Here is a 20,464-nt window from a genome sequence, read left to right as displayed (position 1 = left end):
CTGATGAGGACATGAAATCCACCACCTATATGGGAATCCACTTAGGAGCAGGAGAATGCCAGGCTAAGGAGGGGAGAACTGGCCCAACCTTGAAACCCAATAGGTCAAAGCTTCTATACCAGTCAGCAGGAAGTCGGTCCTGTGAGTGGCCGCTGCACTTCCCTCTGAGCAAGACAGAAAAACTAAGTCTCAAAAAATAAAAAGTAGTCTCAAGCCATAATATAATGGAATTTGAATGCTAGACTCAGAAATGTTTATTTTATTTAGTAGGCAATGGGAAGCCACTAAACATTTCTGAGAGGTGGTGTGACATCATCAATGCATTAGGATTATTGTATAGACAGTACTATAAAAGTTGAACTGAAGGAGATGGACAGTAGAGTCAAAACCAAACATATGGAAATTTGAAAGGTCTAGTCAAGAAGAGATGAGCACCTGAACTAGTATGGCTGTATGTGATAAATACTGTAACAGTAGGAAGGTAGGGAAGGGGGGAGACTCATGGAGAAGCATCTAACATAGCTATAGGTTGTTTAAGCTCTCTCTGTTCTATCCCTACAACTCTAGGAACATCCAGGGCCTTCCTGGGCTTTTAGTATTTGGTAGGTAACTTCTTGGGCAGCTAGGTGGTACAATGGATAGAATGCCAGCCCTGGAGTCAGGAAGACTCATCTTCCCAAGTTTAAATCTGAACTCAGACACTTACTGTGTGACCCTGACCAAGTCACTTAATTCTGTTTGCCTCAGTTTCCTCATCTGTAAAATGAGCTGGAGAAGGAAATGACAAACCACTCCAGTATTTTTGCCAAGAAAACCTCAAGGGGCCCCAAGGAGTAAGACATGACTGAAAACAACTGAACAACAACAAAACACAGGTAAAGCACTACCCTAAACATTTACACCCCTTCTAAGGGGATTCACAAGGGGAGAGAGAGAGAGAGGTAGAGGAGGACAAGGAGAAAGATATGATAGATTACTACATTTCAATATAATTAGTTTCCTCTGTAAACCTATTTTATTTTATTTTATGTATTTAACAACATTATTGTGAGAAGAGATCCACAGGCTTCAGCAGACTGCCAGTGGAGTCCATCACTCACACACATACGCGCGTGCGCACACACACACACCAAAGTATCAATCAATCAATAAGCATTTATTAAATGCCTACCAGGTTCCCAGAAATGAGGTAGAACTAGGTAGCTCTCTTAGGTTAAATGTTACCTTTCTATGATACTTCCCACTTTCTTTTGGCTCTCTTCCTTCCCCCTACAACACTTACCTACTTCAATTCCTAATATTATATTCAAGTTCCAAAATCCAGTTGTCTCTGTCTTTAATTTTTCTTTCAATCATATTCCACTGGTATCAAAACAGTAGGGGTTTGTGGTAGAAGCATACAATGGGTTTGCCCCCAGTTCCCAGTTTATACACAGAAGGGAGACCTTTAAGATCCTCTAAACAAACCTTATCCTTTTACAAATGAGGCAACTGAGACCTAGAAAAGTAAAGTTACCGTTCTATCACACAACTACTTTGGATCATAAATACAGAGCCTGAAGATGTCCTTAGAGTCATCTAGTCCAACATTCTCAATATTTTTGTTTGTTTTTGTTTTTTGGTTGGGCAATGAAGGTTAAGTGACTTGCCCAAGGTCACACAGCTAGTAAGTGTCAAGTGTCTGAGGCCAGATGTGAACTCGGGTCCTCCTGACTCCAGGGCTGGTGTTCTATCTACTGTGCCACCTAGCTACCCCCAACACTCTCGATATTACAAATGAAGAAACTGAGTCCCAGAGATGTTAAGCAATTTTTCCATGGTCACACAGCTAGTAAAACAGGATTTGAACCAAGTTACTCTAGTTCCAAATCTAGCGCTCTTTCTCCTATATCACACAGGTGAATGCTGGCTGAGAAACTCCTGGAAGTGCCCTACCAATCCCCAACTTTTCTCCCTAGCTGTGCCTTATTCAGGAAGTTACTGAATTGTATATTTCAGCAGTACAAAATATTTGACTTGGGCTAGTCTAACAAATATCCTGCATTAATGAACCACATGTTCCCTTTTTTATATATTCCTTTTGGTTTCAACATTTTGTTTCAATGTCATAAGAAAGTCACCTGGAGGGAGGGGCAGCTAGGTGGCGCAGTACATAAAGCACTGACCCTAGATTCAGGAGGACCCGAGTTCAAATCCTGCTTCAGACACTTGACACTTACTAGCTGTGTGACCTTGGGAAAGTCATGTAACCCTCAATGCCCCGCGATAGATAGATAGATAGATAGATAGATAGATAGATAGATAGATAGATAGATAGATAGATAGACAGACAGATAGACAGACAGATAGACATACAGACAGACAAATAACTAAATAGAAAGTCACATGGGAATAATTTTGTACCATTTTTCTGTGTGAGTACTAGGATAGAATTAGAACACATGCAATCAGTGCCCACTGAAGTCAAATTTGTAAAAGGTTACCCTTAATTCCCTTTCAGGATATTCCCCCCAGGCCTCTCAGGTACAGAATTACCTTATACCTGCCTTCCCTGGCTCTGTGTCTTCACGTGCGCCCCTGTCCCCAGCCTTTTTTTTCTCCATAGTTTATTCCAGGGTGGACTTTAAAGGATGGATAAGACTAGAGTAGGAAGGGGAAGAAAGGGGAGGGTTTGATGGAAGGATGGTTTATAGGAACATAGAATTATAGCTCTAGAGTGGGAAGGAACCCCGGCAGCTATCCAGTCCAGCCCCCTAGAGTAGAAGCAGGAAGCAGTGGACAAGATACTGGATTTGGAGTCATGAAAATCTGAGTTCAAATCCCACCTTAGATATTTACTAGTTGTGTGATACTAAGTGACTTTACCTTTCTGGACCTCAATTTCCTCACCTGTAAAATGAAAGGGTGCGACTCAATGGTCTCTAAGTTTCCTTCCATCTCTAAATCTATGATTCCTCATTTTACAGACGAGGAAAGTAATGTCCAGAGAGCTGTAGAGATTTGCCCAAAGTCACACAGGTAGAAGTCTGACATCGGAAGTTCTATTTAAACCCAGGTCCTTTGATGCCCAATGCAGTGCCACTATACCACAAATAAGAGTTGGGAGCACAAGGCAGATCTATAGAATGGCATAAGAAAAGGAGGAATAAATATGGTATATTGGGGAATCATGAAGAAACTGGCCAGACTAGAAAGGTATAAGAGAAGTTTGGATAAATAAGGCAGAACCAGATTAGAGATATCCTCAAACGTCACATCATGACATATGCATTAAAGGTATTTATTGGGGGTGGTGGGGGGGTAATGCTCTAATTATCTAAGGTGGACTGAGGGTGGGACATTGTTATAGGACAAGCAAAGTATTCCTCATATCACACCAAACCAGATAACCCTATGTAGCATCCTTATTGATTCCTCCTTGAAACCTTTCCTAACTACCCTGAATTACCCCAATCTCAATCCTTACTGACTTCTCATAGCCAATGACTGACTGCATCCCACAATCTGGCATTCAATTATATTCTCATAGGACAATAAATCACATGTTCTTAAAAGTGGATATATTTCAGGCAATCCATGAACTTGAATAGGAAAAGAATTACATCTTTATTTTCCGCAGACTACTAACTGAAACAGCATTTCCTTCAATTATTTAAAAAGAATAGGGGCAGCTAGGTGGCTCAGTGGATAAAGCACCGGACTTGGATTCAGGAGGACCTGAGATCAAATCCAGCCTCAGACACTAGCTGTGTGACCCTGGGCAAGTCACTTAAACCTCATTGCCCCAACCAAAAGAATAAATAAATGGATGAATAGATGAATGAATGAACAGACAAATTAATTAACTGATTGCTAAATAGATAAATTAATGAATAAATAAATAAATGGATGGATGGATGAATGATTAAATAATTGAATAAATAAGTGAGTAAATAAATAAATGAATAGATAGATAGATAAATGAGTAAGTAAATACAAATAAAAAGAATAGCCTGAGAAGGGGAAGCTTCACGAGACTGCCAGAGGAGTCCATAACACACACAAAAAAGGTTAAGCCCCTCTGTAGAGATCTAGTGCTGAAAGAAAATTTAAAGGTCATCTACTCCAACCCCCTCCCCCAGTTTTATAGATGGAAAAACTGAGACCCACAAGGATTAAGTGAGTTGTCCAAGATCACATAAGGAACAATGACAGAAATGGGATTAGAGCCCAGGTCTAGTAGCTTTAAGTTTTGTACCTTACCGCCATGCTCCACTGCCACTCGGTTTTTTATTATCTTGTCTCAATAGGTGAAAGTCCTGCCTTTCCAGATGGATTGTAAACTTCTTGAAACCACCAACTATATCCTTCTCTAAAGTTCCCCACAGTGCCTTATAAGTACAGTGCTAAGCTGATAAAATCCTTGAGTTCAATGAACTTTCCATTCACGTAACAAATGGACAGGAAGCTAGAATAGAAAGCATTCTAATAGATGCCTAGAATGCTAAATCTGAAAGAAAAAATAGACAGCTAGGTACCATAGTTGATGCAGTGTGGGATTGAAGTCAGAAAGACCCGAGTTCAAATGCTGCCTCAATCAATCTATAAGTGCCTACTATGTGTCTAATAATACTACTATTGTGCTAAGCACTGAGGAGGCAAAAAGAGGCAAAAGTCAGTTCCTACCCTCAAGGAACTCACAATCTAAAGAGGAAGACAACATGCAAATATATTAAAAATAACATATGTATTTACATACATACGTGTGTGTGTGTGTGTGTGTGTGTGTGTATGTAGGGGGGAAGTAACCAAAGGAAGACACTAGAAATTAGAGGGTTTAGGAAAGTCTTCCTGTAAAAGATGGCATTTTAGTTGGGACTTAAAGGAAGTCAGTAGGCAGAAATGAGGAAGGAGAGCAATCCAGGCATGGAGGACAGTCAGAGAAAATGGCATCTACTAATGTTTGTGTAACCCTTACCAAGTCACTCAACCTCTCACTTCCCTTACCTGTAAAACAGACAGCATCACCTTTTTCACAGAGTTGTTGTGAGGATCAAATAAGATAACATATAAAGTGCTTTGGAAATCCTGAGGAGCTATATAAATGCTACTTATCATGATGATGACAGTGATCTTCATCCCACACATGAGACCATTGACATCTAGAGAGATGAAATTACTTGGCCAAGATTTTGCTTACAGATAATGAAAGCCAATAGTTATGTTCATTTTGTGAAAAACCGTCCTCTAAGTCTCCCTCAAATGAGTAGTAATATGATTTTGATTTTTTTAAAGCAGAGTAGGAGAGGAAGGCATTAAAAGCAACAACTACAACAATGTGTTTGAATACTCAATGAGAAATGATCCAGAAGATATCCATTGCTTTAGAGAGCTATTCTAGAATTTTAAGATGTTTGGCCAATTGGGCAAACCAGATAACCAAAGTTGCTTCCTGAATTTAAAATAAATTTGATGGTATATCCCAAGACCAAGTCAAGGTAAATCCCTTTAAGTATGTTGAAAAATTGTGGTTTCATCAGTTCATTGCCCACTCCTTTTTTTTTGGTGAGGCAATTGGGGTTAAGTGACTTGCCCAGGGTCACACAGCTAGTAAGTGTCAAGTGTCTGAGGCCAGATTTGAACTCAGGTCCTCCTGAATCCAGGGCCGGTGCTCTATCCACTGGGCCACCTAGCTGCCCCAACAGCAGATTTTTTTAAAGATTAGCCACTTATTATATTTTACATGAATCCTATAAATGCCATGTTTACCAAATATAACACCTGAAGAGTTTTAACTCTTTGTGTCTGCTATCTTATAATTTGGTGGGAGAAAGCAGTTTCTTTTATGTATCTCACACTCTTACTCAAAAGATCATTTTTAATTTAAGTACCTCACTCTAGAGAAAAATAAAGATCATGGTTTTAAAAACACTTCTGTTTTTAAACACTAGTAGCTGGAGAAAGAAATGGCAAACCACTCCAGTATCTTTGCCAAGAAAACCCCAAATGGAGTCGCAAAGAGCCATACATGACTCAAAGGAATCAACAACAAAAAAATAAAAATAAAAGCCCTGAAAAAAGCTGAAACAGCATGGCATAATAGAAAGAACACCAATTTCAAAAGACTTGGATTCATCTTGCTTCCACCACATACTAATTAGGTGTCCATTGGCATATCTCCATTTTACGGGCTTCCATTTCCTCATCTGCAAAAATGAGTGTGAGGAGGCCAGACTACATGATCTCTGATTCCAAAATCAATGCCCTTCCCACTGGACCATGAACCAGTTCCATTCCTAAAGAAAGTTTAACTTGATAATTACCTTTCAGAGATCCCAATCAATGAAAATAGGACTTGGGACTTTATTAAGAAGAGTTATGGGGGGCGGCTAGGTGGCACAGTGGATAAAGCACTTACCCTGGATTCAGGAGGACCTGAGTTCAAATCCGGCCTCAGACACTTGACACTTACTAGCTGTGTGACCCTGGGCAAGTCACTTAACCCCCATTGCCCCTCAAAAAAAAAAAGAAGAAGAAGAAGAAGAAGAGTTATGAAGAAAGATTTGGAACTATGGCCAAAGAGCTATCAAACTGTGTATAGGCTTTGACCCAGAAATACACTATTAGCTGTATGCCCTGAAGAGATCAAAGAAAAATGGAAATAACCTATATGTACAAAAACAGTTATAGTAGCTCTTTTTGTGGTGGCAAAAAAATTGGACATTGAGTAGATGCTCATCAATTGGGGAATGACTGAACAAGTTGTATATAATTGTGATGGAATAATTTTGTGCAATAAGAAATAATAAGCAGGATGGTTTCAGTAAAACCTGTGAAGACATAAGAACTGATGCAAAGTGAAGGGAAAAGAAAAAGGAAAACAGTGTACACAGCAATAACGATCAATTGTGAATGACTTAGCTATTCTAATCAATACATTAATCCAACACAATTCTGAAAGACTTAAGATGAAAAATGCTATCCATCTCCAGAAAGAATTTATGGGGTCTGAGTGCAGATTAAAGCATAATTTTTTTTCCTCTTTCTTTTTCTTGCCTTTTTTTTGCAACATCGTAATACAGAAATATGTTGACATGATTTCCCACATGAAATTTATATAGTTTCTGCCTTCTCAATAGAGAGGGGCAGGAGGGAGGACGAGAATATGAAACTCAAAAAAATTATGCTGTTAAAAATAAATTATTATTTTTTAAAAGATGAAGAATTTTCATGATCTGTCACAGAATGAAATATTTTATGACCCTAAAGATCAAATGGGTAAAAACTCAGCAGTAGCCATTTTAACATTTGCTCACATTCAGTAGTTGGTTATCTTTAAAAGAATCAAGATTATCACCAACAAAATAATCTGTGGAATCAAAAAACCTGGGTTCAGATCCCCTTTCTGTTATTCACAACCTGACTGAGCCTAGACAAGTCACTTAGCCTCCCTAGACCTCAGCTGAAAATCTTCCAACTCAAGATTCATAGTCTTAAAATATAACTGCCATGTTATATCATCCTTCAATGAAGAGAACCAAATCATATAATGGGTAGAGAAATGGACTTGGAGTCGAGAGATCTGGGTTTAAATCTCACCTCTGATATTCACAAGGCCTTTGATCTCTGAACCTGTTTCTTTATACATTAAATTAAGTCACCATAGTTGTACTATCTATTTCACTGAGTCGTGGTGATGAAAGCAATGAAAATCTGAAAGACCTCTACAAATCTTACTTAATGTCATATGGTTAACTGACTTTGGGGGCTTAAATCCTCACAGGAATTTCTGGCAACAAGAAAGAGAAAAGGATGCAAGACAAGATACATACCAAGAGGGGACATGTTGGACCCAGCAAGAAGAAAGGAACAAGATCACTCAAGAAATTGAAATAAACACTGATCCCAGAACAGGCTGTCCCTTCTCCTTCCTGCTTGCCAGTTTGGCAGGCTTGACAATGTGGCTTAAGGGACTCTTTTCAACCAAAGGACAAATCGCACAAAGTAACATGTCCACACCATAAAGAAAATTATCAGGGGCAGCTAGGTGGCGCAGTGGATAGAGCACCAGCCCTGGATTCAGGAGGACCTGAGTTCAAATCCGGCCTCAGACACTTTACACACTTACTAGCTGTGTGACCCTGGGCAAGTCACTTAACCCCAATTGCCTCACCACCCCCCCCAAAAAAAATTATCAGGCAGGAAGGGGGCATAATAGAGAAAATACTAGATTCAGAGTCTGGAAAAACTGGGTTCCAATTCTGCCTCAGATAATTATTAGCAAGGGCAAGGAATTTAACATCTCCCAATCTGTTTCCTCATTGATAAAATAGGGATATTAACAACACCTCCCTCACGGGGTCACTGTAAGGATAAAATGAGATAATCAATGTAAAATACTTTGCAAACCCTAAATTGCTATGCAATTGTTAGCTAGTGATCATTATTATTGGTAACAATATTTTCTCTATATGTATATAACACTTTAAGGCTTCCAAAATACTCTCCTCACACAAAACCCCATGAGCTAGATAGAGCAAATATTGTTACCCCCATTTTGCTGATGAGGAAATTGTGACTTGCCTATGGTCACACAGAATTTCCCACTCGCCTCTATTTAATATTTTCTGAAATTCAATGTTCATTTTTAAAGATCCAAGGCCATCAACCAGAAAGCGATGTTAGCATTGTCATTTTTTAACTGAATCACTAATTTTGTTGGCATAGGAATATTAAGGAATTACCCTCTACCAGTGCGGATGAGACCCAGAACTGCATTAAGTCCCAGAGATTTGCCTGGGGCAAAGGGAGGTTACCTGACCTGCTCAATCACACACATAGTTGATGTGACAGGTTGAATTTGAATTCAGGTCTTCTTGACTCTGAAAATGATTTTATCTATCACTGCACATTGCCTCTCACTGTAGTTAATCATACTCTTCAAAAAATTCCTTTCTAAGCTTTAAAATGTTTCTATTATTTCCAACCATCCTAAACAAGGTATTTTGAAATAATTGAAATTATCTCTTTCTAAATGTCTTTAAATCCGTCCATTCTGAAGATACTGGATAAATCATTCTTTTAAAATGTTATCTTTCTTTTGATGTTTCCTACATAGCTATCACATCACAATAATATATCTGTTAAATCAAACAAGACACTTTTAAACAACAGTTCATTAGAATTTGAGATGCTTGTTCACCGATAACATCATTTGATTTTCTTAACAGCATGATGTATCGGAGAAAATGTAGAATTTGAAGTCAGAAGACCTGGGTTTGAATTCTGACGCTGACATTCAATAGCTGTGTGACCCTGGGAGGTCCTTTTATTTTTACAAGCTGGGGGGGGGGGGAGAGGGAGAGGGAGAGAGAAGAGAAAGAGATCTGTGTATATTGACATGTATTTATATTTATATATCACACACAGATATACATATATGTATCAAAAATACATTATATATACATGCATATAAGTGTAATATGTTTTGTAAATCTAAAAGTAAGATAGAAATAAGTTGTTACTATTATTCTATTTATCTCTCAGATGGGGATAATACTTGCTACCTACTTCATAGAATTATTGTGGGAGAAGCACTAGATAGGTGGATAGATGGATGAATGGATGGATGGATAGACATTTTACCTGATATTTGCTAACTTTGCTTTTAATGGCCTTAAATATTTTTAAATGAAGACTGCATTTCAGGAAATATTAAATGGAGGTAAGTGGGAAATACTATATATATATAACCATAGGCAAATCACAATTTCCTCATCTGTAAAATGGGGGTAACAATACTTGCCCTACCTAGCTCACGGGGTTTGTGTGAAGAATGTACTTTGGAAGCCTTAAAGTGTTAAAATAAACATTTTAATGGATAGGTGTGTATATATATATGTATGTGTGTGTGTAAATACACATATAATTTATATAGTTTTATATTTATACATATATACATTTATGTATGATTTTATACACACATATATAAGTGCTTTGCAAGCATTAAAATGAAATATAAATGCTAGGTATTATTATTATATTTATCTGTCAGATAGGGATAATAATTCTTGCACTATTTATCTCACAGGATTATTGTGAGGGAAGCACATAGATACGTAGATAAATTCGTAGGTAGATGACAGACAGACAGACAGTTAGATGATAGATTGATGATAGATGATAGAACGATGAGAGAAGATAGAAAGAAAAAATAGATGATCAGAAGAAGATTGGATGACGACGATGATAGATAAAAGATAAAGCATTTATTAAGCAGTAACTATGTACAGGCACTTTGATAAGCACCAAGAATACAAAAATAACAAGCAAAAGAGAAAGTCTCTCCCCTCTGGAAGTTTCCATTCCAAGGGGGAAACAATACACGAAAGGGAGAGGGAAAGAATGAAAGTCTGCCAGGGAGGAGGTAGAAGGATATAGAGAGTCAGAACGCCTTAAAGCATTTAAGAAACATGAGCTGTATCATTTTGCTAAAAAGCAAAGCTCATCCAAAAAAGTTAAAAATAAAAAAAAGGGAGGAAAGAAAGGTTTTGCCATACTAAGGCATACCCTTGATCCATTCAACCCAATGTTTGGCTTCTGCTAGTGATATCAAAGAATGTTTTTGGGAAGGCATGGTTGCCCACGTGATATCCCAAACACCCTTAGCTTTCTGTAATAACCTGTCATGGGTCCATTATCCATTTAAGAGGAGGGAGGACAAATCTATGGTTTCACTTCCACAGGAAGATCCAAATGAGGATCTACCTTTATCAGCACAGATCATCACTAGATCTGCATCTTATAGTCTCAGTGAGTTTCCTGGAACCCGAGAGGATGAATGATTTGTTCATGGTAACATAGCCACTATATGTTAGAAGCACCACTTGAACCCAAGTTCAAGATTCCAAGGCTAGCTCCACTGTCCTGTCCACTAGGCCAAGCTGCCTGTCAATCACTCATAAATCTCTCATTCTTTCTTGATACTTTAAAAAAAAGAATGTTGTCAACCTGTGCCACCTGCTAAAGTACTAAGATCAATAAGTTTCAATAGCATATAGAAAGTATCGCCTCTAATCAAGCTGCAAAGGGGTGGTCCCTTTTGACTTGTGGTTGTTTTGTTTTTAAAGATCCAGCAAAGATTCAAACTCTGATAGATGTAAAAAGGAACAGGAGATTTCAGTGCATAAGGAAGAGGAAGCAAAAAAGAGGCAGAAAGAAAACTTGGATGAAATATCCCAGTGAGGGTAGTCATAAAGGCATGGTGCTAGGAAGGTCTAGCCTACTCCAAGATAAATATGATGCCAAAATTTGGGACAAGGGTATACTTTAAAGTTTCCAAAGCAACTCCATAACAATCCCATGAGGTAGACATCTTAAGTGCAATGTTTTAGGTTATTGGGGGGTTTGGAGGCTTGCTTTTCATTTCCGTTGTTGTTATTCTGTCATGTCTGACTCTTCTGACCCCATTTAGGGTTTTCTTGGCAAATATACTGGAGTGGTTTGTCATTTCCTTCTCCAGCTCATTTAATAATGAGGAAACTGAGGCAAACAGGGGTAAGTGACTTGCTCAGAGTAACACAGCAGTAAGTGTCTGAGGACAGATTTGTACTCAATAAAGATGAGTCTTCCAGTCTCCACTCTATCCACCCTTTCTACCTAGCTGCCTGTAATTACCTTAGTGTAGGTAATTCCTAGGGAGGAGGAAGTTTCCCCTCACAATGTAGATCATCAATTAGTAGTCTTAGTTACTTTGTTATTTAGTAGTACTCAGTTCCTTAGAAGATGACCCTGTGTTAAAGGTAGAATTTGAAGCCACGTCTCTCCTACCTTTAAACCCATTTTCTCTTTCCACTCCCTCTTTAAAACAAAGACTAGCTCTATAAGCAGTCTTACAGCTCTAAAACAGATGTTAACTGAGCCTCTAAGAATTTAAATTTTGTCTTTTCATTGTTATAAATTTCTCAACTTACCAGAACTCTACAGCAGTCTTTCTCTCCCCCTCTAACTGACACCAGACCAAACAGGATCATCTTTTACTCAGCTCCTGTTTCAGAGATAGTCTAAGAGAAATTAAAAAAACAAAATCGGTCAGCATAAACAAAGTTACTAAATATTTTTTTAAACTAGTTCTAAAAGTAGACCCTTATAATTCTGAAACTCAGGAGTCAACAGATAGTAGCAGAAGCAAAACTTAGTTAAAATTACAGGATCTTTACTTAAATAATTCCCCACTCTAAATCGGAGGGAGTGAGCTCTCAGCACATCGCTTCCCTTGGCTGGTTTGTTTACACAGCTTATGAAGGTAGCATAGTATTTGGGCCAACGTATTTGAGGCGAGAAAGCAGAGAAATAGTGAGGAAATAAAGAGGGTGTGCAAAGTGATTTGTAAAATGATTGCTGTTATTTTTTCCATTAGGGTTTTCCCCCCCTTTTCCTTTCATGTCTCAAGTTTAGGGTTTAAATGCTTCCTCCCCACCCTTACCCCAACAACCCCCCCCCCTCACCGAAACTTGATGAAGTTCCAGATTGTGGTTCCAGTATCTCCCAACAAGAATAGAAATACGGCACTTAATTCCTGACCAATCCCTGGCCATTCGGGGCAATTTGTGAGTTTCACACCAGACCCACCCAGTGATGCGCAGCCCAAGGCAGGTGAGAGGAATTCAAATGCGTAGAAAGCAGAGTGGAGAGGCAGCTTGGAGGAGTAGGGAAATGAGTACTGAGTTATTCACCCTCTTCCACCCCAGGCAGCTTCCGAGTTAGAATAGGAAGAAGAGTAGGTGTCTAGCTACCACTAGGTTCAAGCCCCTTCCCTACCACTTAGTTAAATGACCACAGGCAAGTGAAAAAACTAATATGAGCCTCTGTTTTCCCATAATGGATACAATATATCCACTGGCTAACTCCAAAGGACTATGCAAGGAAAGGACTCTGTAAAGATCAGAAGGCTACATGAATGTGAGTTGTTAACTTAATATTCCCTTTGCCTCGATGAAGTCAAAGCGCCTTCCTCTTTCTTTAAAAACTAGTCCCTAAGGAAAACACTTTACCTTTAGATGTGATAATGATAAACATCGCTAAAGCCTTGAATTCTTCTATAAGCAGCAGCGGGAGGAGGGGGAGAGACTAAGACAAAGAAACAAGACAGAGAAAGAGAAATAAAACAGGAACAATTTTTTGTTGTTGTTCCCCACTCTGGCCCCCGCAGGATGGAGGGTAAAAGCGGAAGGATACAAATGAGGGAACATGAATACAACTAACTTGTGAGCTTTCTTCAAGCAGCTGCTGCATATTTGCTCTCGAAGGGACAGGAAATATGTGATACAGCTTTTTCCCATTTTGGTTTGTTCTTTGAGGAGGCTTCGGAGTGGGTTTAGTTTTGATTTCTAATGACTATTTCTGTGCTGTGCTTTCACATGTGATATAGGGGAACACGCCTGCACAGAGTACTAATATTACAAGAAAAGGCAGCGAGAGCACTGGATTTGGAATCCGAAAGTCCTGTGTTCAAATTCTTACTGCTAATTCCGCAACTTTCCCCTTCTTAGGCTTCCGTATCTTCATCTATAAAATGAGAAAGGTTGGACTAGATATTACCAATATACCTTCCAAGTCTAAATTTTGAGTTCCAATCAAATACAATTAATGTTAATAAGCTCTAAAAGGTTAATAGTGCTTTAAGGTTTACAAATTATTTTACATGTACTATTTCATTTGATCTTCACAACAACCCCGAGAGGTAGATGCTATTTTAACATTTTACAGATGCCAAAACTGAGGACGTCAATAGGTATTTCTTAAGTACCTTTTATGTGCCAGGCGCTAGTAAGTGTCTGAAGCCAGGTGTGAACTCCAGTCTTCCTGACTCCAAGTCCCGAATTCCGTCTACTTATGGCACCTTAGTGCATCGAAATGCTGATAGAATCATACTTACACACCCTAACCCACCTCTTCGCTAGCCGGAAAAGCCCCGCATTGATTGAAGCACGTCCTGTTTAATGGCCACTAGCAAATTAACAACAGGTGGGTGGACCTGCATTTAAAGAAAGCACCCAAAAGATATGCCAAATATTCTTAATAACCTCAGATATCACCTAGGCCACTCCTTTCATTTGAAAGAGGACTAGGAAGCATGGTTTAGACTAAATGGCCTCTGAGATTTCTAAAATTTTGACATTCTATGATTCTGCAAGGACCAAAGAGGTTTGGCGACTTGCGAAAGGTCCCAAAGATTTTTTGTAAAGGGGGCGTGGAGGGTGGCGGGGGACAGGATTTAATTTTATCTGACATCAAATCTAGCACTTTCCCCCCCCCCATTCTACCATAATGTAGGCAGAGCGGAATATAAACAGTTTTGCCTTTGGGGGAGGGGGAGGGGGAGGGGGGGAGGGGGAGGGAGAGAGAGGGAGAGAGAGAGAGAGAGAGAGAGAGAGAGAGAGAGAGAGAGAGAGAGAGAGAGAGAGAGAGAGAGAGAGAGAGAGAGAAGACGTAGAAATTGGGACTGTGATTTAATTAGTGGGGGAGGGGAGAGGCTTCAGGAGAAGAAAGTCCTTCAACCCCTAAAGCTTATCCCCAACCATCAGTAATTTATAGTCTTAGAGAACCACCCGAGAGGTTGAGGGACTTGCCCAAAGCATTACTGTGCCCTTATATACCATAAGCAGAAATTGAAGTCCGGACTTCTTGACTCCAAGGCTAATCGGGCATCCATTAAATTAACCTGGCTCTCAACTTTGCTTTACCCCATCCAAATTTACTCTTTTCTAATTCATGAGAGGACCTTGGTTCTACTCAGTATAGTATCAGGGCTTTGTGCTTACTCAGCATTCTTATCAAAGAGGCAAAGTGGTTTTTTGTGCTGATAAAAAAAAAAAAGTAGCAGCAGCGCTTTTGCAGACCAGGTTTCGGCTATTTACATAATAACACAATTGGTTGAAAGGTAGGTAGAAGGAAAAGAGAAATCAATGCTTTTCTGCCTCTTCTAGGGGTTCCCAAGCTCTTTGTAAGGAAGATTCTTTTTTTTCTTAATTTCTCTAAAATTTTGAGGTCACCAGAAGGAGAGAAAAAATTAAGGCATGTGATGCAAGTGAATTCTCTGAATTGTTTGGGAGATGAAAAAAAAGGAAGGATGCAAATGGTGAACTGCTAGGGTTAGGAGTGTTGAGCTCCTTGTCAAGGTCTCCTCGGGAACTTATACCTTGAGGTTAAAGGGCACTTTCCTTATGATAACCCTGTAAAGAGTAGTGCCAGATTGTGATTCCCTTTTTACAGATGAGAACACTAGAGCTCAGAAATATCAAGCCCAGCATCACAAATCTATTAAGTGTCAAAGATGGGACTTGAAGCCTTGCTATTATTCCATGTCGCCCACCAGCCAAAGAGGAGGGATGCCAGCAAGCTTTGGCCACATATCTTGTCCTTGCTTGAAATGTTATCTGGCTGGGGGGGGGGGGGGGCTGCAGCTAGGTGATGAAGTGGATAAAGCACCAGCCCTGGATTCAGGAGGAGCTGAGTTCAAATCCAGCCTCAGACACTTGACACTTACTAGCTGTGCGACCCTGGGCAAGTCACTTAACCCTCATTGCCCCACAAAAAAAAAGAAAGAAAGAAATATTATCTAGGTATTAGTATAACAGCATCAGATCATAAACTTGATTAGATTTCATGACTTGCTTGCCAATTTAGAAACTCCTGTATACTATAAAAATGTCTTGATATTTCTACTCAATAAAGTGAATTAACCATATTTGGCTTTAGGGGTGTGTGTGTGTGTGTGTGTGTGTGTGTGTGTGTGTGTGTTTGGCATGAGATTGACCAGTTTTCAATCAATAACACCCCAGTGCATCACAATGACAGCATTACTTGCAGTATTATGACCATTAACAGCAACGTGAATTTAAGTACCTATAAGTCGAGACTGACTCAGAGACTGGTGAATGAAAGAGGTATGAGGCATGGTCTTTGGTCCTGGAGATTTTACAGTCTAGCTGGGAAGACAGAACATAAACATAAGGGCATAAATAATTATACAAAGTAACCTACACAAAGTTACAGATGAGACATAGAGACAATAAGAGGTAATAGAGCGGGGGCAACTAGGTGGCACAGTGGATAGAGCATCGGCCCTGGAGTCAGGAGTACCTGAGTTCAAATCCGGCCTCAAACACTTAACACTTACTAGCTGTGTGACCCTGGGCAAGTCACTTAACCCTAATTGCCTCACTAAAAAACCAAAAAAAAAAAAAAAAGAGGTAATAGAGCTTAGAGAAAAGACTAATTCACCAGGACTGAGATAACTGGGGAAGCTCTCATGAAAGTAAAGAAATTCGAAATGGACCTTGGAGGGGCAGCTAGGTGGCACAGTGGATAAAGCACTGGCCCTGGATTCAGGAAGATTGGAGTTCAAATCCAGCCTCCGACCCTTGACATTTATTAGCTGTGTGACCCTGGGCAAGTCACTTAACCCCAATTGCCTTGAAAGAAAGAAAGAAAGAAAGAAAGAAAGAAAGAAAGAAAGAAAGAAAGAAAGAAAGAAAGAAATGGACCTTGGAGAGCATTAAAATATCAGTAAGTAAAAGAGTGGGACCAGTATCCCAAGCAAAAAGATCTGTTTGAGGAAAACCTCAGAGGTAGGAATGAACATGGTGCATATGGAGGAAAATTATATTTGTATGCTGTTGGAAAATTGATAGGGGCCAGATTGTGACATGGGAGTGGGATATGGACGAGGGTTCACGCAGGAGGTGGTACATGAGCAGAGCTTTGAAAGGACCTAAAGCTGTCACTAGGTAGAAGAGAAGAGTTATTCCAAGCATAAGGGACATACGGGACAGTTTATAGTGACCACCCAGTCAGTCAGTTTCGCTGAAAAATAGAGCCTGGGAATGAGAATTAAATGTGCAATAAACCTAGATAGAGTCTAAAGAACTTTAAAAAGCAAACTCCATAGTTTTTATTTTATCCTAAAGACAAGAGGAAGCCACTAACATTTCTAGAAAAAGGGAGGAACATGGTCAGACCTGAGCTTTAGAAATATCCTTTTAGCAATAGTGGTTAAGTGGAGAGGCTAGATGCAATGAGACCAATTAGACTATTGAAATAGCCTAGGAGAGAGGTGATAAGGGCTTGCTCTAGGGTGGTAGATGTATGTACAGAAAAAAAGGATCACACATACCAATTTACATGGAATTGATACAAGTATATAAGGACAAAAGCCATCCTCCAATGAAATGGGCAATGGATATGAACACACAATTCTAAGTGAAGCTATCAACAACTATATTGAAAAGTGCTCCAGATCACTAATAAGAAGAAAAATTAAAATTAAAATAACTCAGAGGTTCCATCTCATACCCATTGGGTTGGCAAAGAAGGAAACAAAAAGATAATAACAACTGGCAGAAGGACTGAGAGAATAGGCATACTAATGCATTGTTGGTAGTGAGTCCAAAGCAATTTGGATCTGTACCCAAATAGTAAATAACCCTCAAAGATCCTTTGACCCCTCAATACTGCTAACAGGCATATACCCAAAAGGGATCAAAGAGAAGGAACACAAATGCAGTAAAATATTTACATCATCATTTCTTGTGTTGTAAATTGAAAAAAAAAATTGAAACAAAGTGGGTGCCTATCAATTGGAAAAATTATAAATAAATTACAATATAGCAATATAACAGAAGGTTATGGTGTTAACAATGGGGAGTATATTCAGGAAAATGTATAAGGACTCTATGAACTGATATGAATTAATTGAACAAAACCAGGAGAATAGTCTATACAGAGACAACAATATTTTAAAGGAAAACAACAATGGAAGATTTTAGAAAAAATGGAAATAAGTATTAACTATGCTAGGTACTACTGCTTTACAAATATTTGATCCTCATCACTAGAGGAGGTCGGTTTTATTATTATCCTCACCATACAGTTGAAGAAATTGTAGCAAATAGAATTAAGTGACTTGCCCAAGATCACACAGATAGAAAGTATCTGAAGAAAGATTCAAAATCAGGTCTTCCTGATTCCAGGAGGAGTACTCTATCCACTGCTCCACCTAGATGCCTCCAGCTTAGGAACAACAATGAATGCGATAAGCAATCATTACTTTAAAAGACTGACCATGATTGAGGTTTCTCTTCAGCATGGGATGTATATTTTCAGAAGTGGCCAAGGTGAATTTGTTTTGCTTGGCTAAACTCATTTGTTACAAGGTAGGACTGTAATTGGGAGAATGGAGTATTAGATGAAAGGCAGTAATGCCAAAAAAAAAAAAAAGAATGAGGAAGAGAAGGAAAGAAGGGAAAGAAGAGTCAATGAAACATTTTTTTAAAAACATACAGAGGAAGGGGCAGCTAGGTGGCGCAGTGGATGAAGCATTGGCCCTGGATTCAGGAGGACCTGAGTTCAAATCTGGCCTCAGACACTTGACACTTACTAGCTGTGTGACCCTGGGCAAATCACTTAACCCTCATTGTCCTGAAAAAAAAAAAAATATATATATATATATATACATACACACACACACACACACACACACACACACAAAGAGGAGAGCAGAGGGCAGTTCAGAAGGAAATAGAGGCCAACAGAGCAGTGTCAGAACTACCAAGTTGAATCTAAAAATTCCCAAATGCACCAATCAGGTTAAAATGTAATTGCAAAATGTTTAACAAAATAAATAAAAATATAATACAACACAGATAATGTTCATTTGTAGTTTTCTAAGCCAATATCAGCCTGTAGGTATCTGTTTCTATATGAGTTTGACATCACTGATAAGCATATACTTAAAGCAAATAGTTCATATTGGAGATTCATAATGTTATGCACAATCCTTTTTCTTTTTTTCTTTATATTAAGAAAACATTCATGTTTGTGTTAGCCATTTCATAATAATAAAAAATTAAAGATATGTTGCATGTAGGTAAAATCAGGGGATTGACAACTGATTGGATATGAAAGGGGTGGCTAGGTGTGAGAGAGAGAAAGATAGAAAGAGAAAGGAAGAGACAGACAGGGAGAGGTCAAGGCAGACAGAGAAAGGGAGAGAGGAGTTTCAGATGACTCTAATATTGCAAACCATAGTGACTTGAAAGATTGAGTAGTGCTGCTATACAAGGCTGCCGTGCAATGAAAGTGAGAAGGGAAAAGGGACCAGAATGATTATGAAACAGATAGAGGGAGAGAGGAGCTGGTTTGAGTGAATAGGAGCTGGGAGAGTTGTTGGTCGAGGTTTCTTGTAACCCACCATGGGTTCTTTCTTCACCCTTATTGCAGGCAAGGCACCAGATAGACACCAAAATGTAGTTTCTAATAGTCTCTACCCTCCAGCAGCTTCGATGATGGAACAAGCTGCATCTCCTTTCTCCAAATCAGGAGCAGGATAGAAAGGAAGAGCTCACTGGGAGTGGCAACTCAACATGACTACAGACATCAAGCTCCTCACCCCACCCCGGCCCGCTCTCCCTATCATATCAGCATCTTTTCTGTCCAATCTTTCCTCTTCATTTTTGGGGGGTGGGATGATCTAACTTGTGCTTTTATTGGCATTGGGTACTCCCTATGGAAAGCTCCCCCTACCAGTACATATAGGCACGTGCGCAGAACACTATCATACAGTGGAGTGCAGCACAGAGAAGTTAGGTTACTTCCCCAGCCTTTCACAATTAAAATGTATTGTAGGGAGGACTTGACCTCAGGTCAAGTTTTCTCACTGAGTTTTCTCACCCCTGCTTTTCCTCTTTTCCTTTTACTCTAAACTACTTATCTTTTCCTGTTATTTTATCTTTTCTTCCTTTTTGCTTTTCTCTTTATAGATTTAGAGCTAAAAGAGACCTCTAAGAGACCATTCAGTCCAACCTTCTCAATTTACAAATGAAGAGATTGAGGCACAGAAAGGTAATTGTAAACTTCTAAGGTGGAATTTGAACACACGTCTTTCTGATTCCAAACCCAGTGCCTTATCCACGACAATACACTGCCTCCTTCTTGTTTCATCTCCTTTTCTTTCTTTTCTTCCTAATCTAGCCTCTCATTCATTCCTTTTTCTCTTTCATTCTCTCTTTTCTGTTCCTTTCTTATTATAGGGCGTCAAACACTATCCCTCTCCTGATTTTGTCTCTAATCTCCAGCTCCAACTCCAATTTCAAACTGTCTTGTAAAAACCTTAAACTCAAAATATCCAAAACTTAACTCATCATCTTTTCCCCCAAACCCTCCCCTCTTCCTAACTTCCCTATTACATAAAGGGTACCACCATCTTCTCAGGTCCCCAGGCTACCATCATTGACTCCTCACCCTTTTTTAATCCCCATATCCAATCAGTGTCTAAATCTTGTCATTTCTACCTTCACAATATCTCTCATGTATCCCCCTCCCTTTGCCCCTTTCTCTCCTCTGACACTGCCACCACCCTGGCTAAGTCCCTCATCACGTTGTAGCTGGACTTTTATAAAAGGCCACTAGATGAACTCAGCTGGCA

At 39.2% G+C, this 20,464-nt stretch overlaps 1 protein-coding gene across 3 annotated transcripts in view; it reads right to left on the bottom strand.

Annotated features, from left to right (window-relative positions):
- Positions 1 to 20,464, bottom strand: part of ATP8B4 (ATPase phospholipid transporting 8B4 (putative)) — a 413,855-nt gene that overhangs the window by 352,014 nt on the left and 41,377 nt on the right. The window contains exons 1-2 of one of the 3 annotated variants that reach the window (XM_043989131.1): positions 15,886 to 15,924; positions 11,952 to 12,041 (exon numbers count right to left, since the gene is read on the bottom strand). The exons of 1 other annotated variant lie outside the window; for it this stretch is intronic. The gene's annotated coding sequence lies outside the window, so the exon portion shown is untranslated. Of the gene's footprint in view, positions 1 to 11,951; positions 12,042 to 15,885; positions 15,925 to 20,464 lie in introns of those variants that run through there. One more of the 3 variants, XM_043989130.1, reaches the window with a different exon arrangement.

The sequence above is a fragment of the Dromiciops gliroides genome, chromosome 2 (assembly GCF_019393635.1).
Source record: "Dromiciops gliroides isolate mDroGli1 chromosome 2, mDroGli1.pri, whole genome shotgun sequence".
Classification (NCBI taxonomy): domain Eukaryota; kingdom Metazoa; phylum Chordata; class Mammalia; order Microbiotheria; family Microbiotheriidae; genus Dromiciops; species Dromiciops gliroides.
Note: the sequence above shows the minus strand (reverse complement) of the source record. Positions and strands in the feature narration are given on the sequence as shown.